Source organism: Pteropus vampyrus, unplaced genomic scaffold (assembly GCF_000151845.1).
Source record: "Pteropus vampyrus isolate Shadow unplaced genomic scaffold, Pvam_2.0 Scaffold99, whole genome shotgun sequence".
In the NCBI taxonomy this organism is placed as follows: Eukaryota; Metazoa; Chordata; class Mammalia; order Chiroptera; family Pteropodidae; genus Pteropus; species Pteropus vampyrus.
In genome coordinates this window covers 1,535,332-1,541,331 of record NW_011888880.1, presented here as the reverse complement: position 1 = coordinate 1,541,331, position 6,000 = coordinate 1,535,332, and the positions used below count along the sequence as shown (strand labels likewise).

Here is a 6,000-nt window from a genome sequence, read left to right as displayed (position 1 = left end):
TTTTGAATATGTAGTTTATTTACTACATACCCCAACCTCGTAGGGATAAGAAGGGAAGCTGCAGTGTTCTTAGTTCATCCTCTCTAAGGCCCATGCTGTCCAGATGTATCGCTATCTATTGCTACATAATAAAATTACCACAAATTTAATGACTTAAAACAACTGGTCTTATGTAGGTCACTTGTGTGGCTTGAGTCACCTGGCTGATTGATCGGGGCTAGATGGTTCACGGTGGCCTTATTACATGTCTGGCTGGACGTCCTTGTCCACATGCTATTTCATCCTCAAGAAGACATCCTTACGTGTCAGCTGGTGTTTTAAGAGAGTAAGAGGAATAGTTGCAAGGCCTCATTACAGAACCTCACTTCCACCACATTCCATCAGTCAGAGCAAGTCACACGCCAGCCTGGATTCAAAGATAGGGACGTAGACTCCACCCTTCCTGAGCAGAGTGGCAGCGTCATATTGCAAAGGAGCACCTATGGGAAGAAAGCAGGAATTTATTGTGGCCATCTTTGTACACAGTCTTCCACATCAGCTTATTACCTGGGCTAGCTATTCCTTTTCTTGGCTTTTGTCTGTCCTGTCTGTGCTCTGAAGGCTGATCTCTACAGACTAGATTGTCCACACTCCTCTGCCCTCTGACTTCCAGTTGGGTGTGCTGGTGAGAGAGCCGGAAAAGGCCGTGTCCCAGCTCTGCATCTCTCACTGAGCTCTGGCAACACAATTCATTCTCAAGATTTCCTGTCCTTCCTAAGGAAATTGAAGACGTCAGGTATGATCTCACTCGGATCCGCACGCACCTACCAAATGTACCATGTCTTTACCACCTTTTCCCCAATTTCAAAGAATGTTCAAGAAAATCCATTTACCTATCTCCATGACCTTTACTTCCTGCTTCCTCTGGGTTGGCATTTTATTATTTATTCCTTCCACACATGTATCTTCATTGTTTTTCTCTCACAGGTCTTTATCTTTAGTTTATAACAATGCTTAAGCTTCTCCTGTACTCAACTTCTAGTTACTTTTCACTTCTTTTTTTTTTCCTCTTTGACATTCAAATTTTTCGAGAGTTACCTCTATTTGCTACCTCTGGCTGCTGATCTCCTAGATCCTCCTAACCATGACCAGCCTTCTGCCTTGCTGACGTCAGTAATGGACCCTCACCTGACGAAATCTCTCCACCTGGTTTGACAATAGCGGTCCTTCATTTCTTCTTGAAACTCTATTTCTTCATTCTCTTGACACTGCACCTTCTGGTTTTATCGATGACTTGGTGCAGCCCTCATCTGGGACATCTTTATGCTTGTTTTATTCTTTAGAATAGTATGTTCTATTCATAAAGAATGTTGGTACTTTCTTCTTACTGTAATTACTTTGCTGAGTATCGGAAGCAACGTTTTGTACGTAGAGTGACTTCGTTTTAGGGCTACCATTTTAATGTAATCTGAAAACAATATGATCTAGCTGAATGAAATTGTCAGCATGGTTGAGTTCTCAAATGAGCGGGCAATGCTCCTTCCATCACAACTTTCTCTTTTGCTTGGCAGCTGGGAAGTCTTCTCAAAAAGTAATTGTATGCACTCTGATTCCAGAAAAAGTGAAATGGGAAAAAAAATCATGCATCTTAGAAAGAGAAAAATCACAGTATATAGCATAATCCATAATTATTTCCTTTATGTCAGAATGCTGTTCTTCTCTTCTTGAGTCATCCTGAAAAAAATGACTGACATTGACTCATCATCTGAGGCCATAGTCACATATCACTTCTTCCTAAAAGCCTTCACTGACCATTTCCACTCTCCATGTTATGTTGATTCTTCTTTTCCAGGCTCCAATTACTCCCAATATCACTTCAGTCATAGCATTTAATAAATTGTGAATGTATTGCTAATTCACTTGTCTATTTCCATTGATTACTTTCTAGCTCCTCTATTGCCAACATTTACTCCAGAGCTCAGCACGACTGATTCACAATAAATATTTGATGAGGAATTTCCCAATACCTTAGAGCTGATAAAATACTTACTATAATACAAATAAAGGCTATAAATAGTATTTATATTCTAAGTGAGATTTATACTTCATAATGCAAAACTATATTCTTCACTTTTAAAAAAGTCACTCTTACTTTAAAAAATTAAGCCTTATGTTTTAATGAGCAGATACAACAAATTATTGAATATTTCAGTTCTCCTATTAAATACAATATACAGAAATAACCCAAGTTGATTAAGCAGAAACCTGTGGCAGATTTAAATAATTATATTCACTTTTCAAAAAACAACCAATTTCTGCTGACACTTGATATTTTAGTGTTAGTTACTGAGAAGCTTGCTGAAATTTCTAATGTCTAAATAATTTGACCATTGTTATGTTCTTGAACTTGAGAGTAAACAACCACAGTTGAATATGTGCTACTACTTCTCTTTGGCTTCTTACTAGAGTTTGAATAAATTCCTGTCAAGATATCCCATTAACATTTATGGTTCTAACGATCAGTTTGCAAAATAGCTCATTTAGAAAATGTCAGAGTCTTCTGCCCTTGTCCCATAGTGTGATTTCAGTGAGTATTATGTTCTTGCACGATGAGCAAATGATTGTCATCCCAAAAAGTCTCAAAGGACATGGATGTCATCTTAATAAAGAAATTAAAAGGTACATCTTTTCATGAGAAACCACGTAAATTCGTGACCTGTCGCAGAAAATAGTTCTCTAATTGATTCTGTGTGGTGGTGCAGCGGAGTCATTTTCCCCGGATGTCATCTCAGTGAAGCACCACTGTACGTCATTGTCAACAGCTAGCGAAATCTCCCTAATAGGAGGGAGAGTGTATAACGTAGCCAACCTCATAAAATAAAAAGTTAGTTCATATTTTACTCTTCCAACGAATATTTTCAACTTGAGATAAAAAAAAACAAAAACAAAAACAAAAACCTATCAAAAAACCAGCTAACCATGGAGATTAAAGGCTTATAGTTATGGAAAAATTCTTTAAAATTCAAATTTATCTCATATTTGGTGATTAGGCATTTCTATTCCAAATAGTGAAATAGTTGTTCTGAATTCCTATGGATGCATCTCTGTAAAGCACCAAATATCTGAAATGAAAACATCAAAATTCAATTTATAATGATCCAGATGTCAAACTTCTTATGTATATATGACAACAATGTGAATGACTTAATTTGTTTTTTAACATTTACTGACATACTTTGCATCATGTAGCTTTACCTTCCTGAAAGAAATAGTTTTGAAGGAAGTGAAAAGGCAGGTGACTTAGTAAAGGATTATGTGCAAAATATATAGGAATGCTAGAGTAAATATCTTGAGACCTAGTCAGCTCCTATAAAAAGGAAGAGAATGAAATTATTGGCAATGAAGGCATTAAAAATTTGACCCTATTTCAAATGCAAATTTGCTGCTCCCAAGGATGATTATATATATTCATGTATATATTTTTTGGAGAAGCGAGCTGCATTTTGACTTGTATTTTAGACAAATGCAAACTCTGATATTCTTTAAATCAATATTTAATATCAGCTGCTGACAGCAGTCCTTTCTCTTTTGAAAGCCTGGCAAAGGACATAGTTTCTACCTTGTGATCTTTGTGAACTAGGCCACTTGCCTGTTGACACACTTGGCATCATTTACATAAAACCACACCAGAGGAAAAGTTAATTTTGCTCCAAGGATACACGGCCTTCAGAATAACTTTTCAGATTTCCTTTGTTAAGAAATTTAAATCCATTTTATGAATGTATATGTGTTTTCCTAACTGTCTGATTAAAGATTACAAAGAAACTTGGTTTTGCATCTCACATTAGCAGATGGTAGACAGATGGTTTAAATTAATATTAATTTTGGAAAACTTAGCTTAAATTGTTTATACTGAAGATTAAAAGTTGGAAAGCCAGCTAACATCTCCAGGGTTATTAGTACTTCCAAACCCACTCGAAAAGCAAAATCCAAAAAATCAAAAATGTCTACTTTTAAAATAATTTACATCTTACTCAGAAAGTACATAAAACACAATGCCTTGATGTTGAAGAAAATTAAAATAAGAATGAGAAAGAGAAAATACATATCCTGGAATGCGAAGGGCTTTGAAAGCATGAGAATTTTATCTACAAATAAATTGCTTTAAACTAATCAGTAATGATTTTTAAATCAAAGAGCCTATATGCAACAACTGCTTATTTTAAAAAAATATATATTAATAACTGGTTGCAAGCCAGAATCAGCTTTTCAACATTTAGCTTTTATCCTCTTATGTGAAACTAACTATAGAGTTTCTTCCCAAATTCTCACCCCCCAAAAAGAAAAAGAAAGAGAGAATATATGAGTATTTGTAGCTCATGCTGTCACAGCTGAATATAGTGTTGTCTTTCTACTTAGATTTTGATGAATGTAGAAAATTGGCTGGAAAAATTTCAAAATATTCTCTAAAAATCGTGTTTTGCAAACTGAACCTTTTAGCCATTCTCTGAACTTTAGCGACAAATTTAAAATAACCCTAAAGATATTTAGTAAAATCCTTTCATCTAGTGAAAGGAGAAAAGTAGGAATCACCACCTGTGAAAATACACAGCTTTGCCTAAAATTGTCTTTTGCAAAATAAGGGAATTGACTCTTTTTTTTTTTTTCAATTATTTGTCAGGCAGATGCTGGAAATTTTATTTAATTAAGCTGCTATGGTAAAGCAGGTGTCATAAAATATGCCCAAATCCAGTTGAGTCCTTTTTTTCTTTCCTTGGAGGGAAAATAAATGGAGTTTATTTTGTAAATGCAGCTTTGGGATCTGACCAGAATGAGTAGTCATTTCTAGCTTTACTCTCATTCTTAGATTGACCAGTCTCATTAAGTAAATCAAGGGTAAATGGAGTGAAAAAACTTAAGTCATATGATTTATTTTTAATTGTGTTTAAAAATTGTAAAACAAAAAGAAAACATTTATTTTGTTTCTAGGATTAGGTTGAAAATTATTCAGAACTTTATCCTAAATTTTATACCAAATCGACTGTAAGTTCTGTGATGCTGTCAGAGTTACCATAAATAACAAGTGAGAAGTTATTCATCTAAGAAAGCTACACACACATACATGCACACACACAGAGGAATGATGAAGTAAAGAGGAAAGTGTAGACGATCCGACACACTTTACTGTCTAATTATTTATCATTTTTCTGGAAGACAAGAAATAGGCATTAAAGTGTATAGGAGCATCTAAACTTCACGTGTGTTCTTGGAAAGGAAAGCTTTTTTGAATGTTGTTAATGAATACTATCTGCGTAATATGTATAATTAGAAAGAGTCTTAAAACAGTACTCTAGTGAGAAAAATCAGCACTGCGTTCAGAAAAGAACAGTGCATGGGCAGTGACTTCTTGCCACTACAAAGGCAGGGTGATCTTGGCCCTTGACCTCTCTTGACTTTCTTCAGCTTTCTCAACTGATAAATGCCTAGGGGGTTGAGATTTGGGGGACGGGGGACTAGGAACTCTCCAAGGTTCCTGCCAATTTTAAGATACAGACCATAGGATGACTGTGTTCCTCAGTGTGCCTCAGTGTGCCTTTATAAGAATCACTTAAGGCCCATGTCAAACAGAGAGACTTGTAGGTCCTACCTCCAAACCTTTTGATGCAGAATGAGGCAGGCATCTGCATTTTTAACCAGCACCCTAAGTCTCTCAATCGAGTAAGGTTGGACAACACTGATATATGAAAAGACCAAATGTCACCACCTCAAAGGACCCTTTCTGATAACACCTGAAAACAGAATGAAGCTGACTGCCTCCCTTACATTGTGTATCACTACGTTCCTCTTGAGATATAAAGATGTAAAGAAAAGAAACGAGATCCAACCAAGTGTCTAGATCTCGATAAGTGTTGAATGAATGTATGAATGGTTGCATGGATGAATAAATGGACAGGTTCTAGTTTGGAATCCCATTTCAATTACAAATCAGAATGTGACCTTGAACATGTTATTGAATCTTCC

General features: G+C 35.8%; 1 protein-coding gene across 1 annotated transcript in view; it reads left to right on the top strand.

The window, feature by feature from the left end:
- LOC105295064 (25-hydroxycholesterol 7-alpha-hydroxylase) overlaps positions 1-6,000 on the top strand; it is a 168,041-nt gene that overhangs the window by 137,830 nt on the left and 24,211 nt on the right. The window lies entirely within an intron of this gene.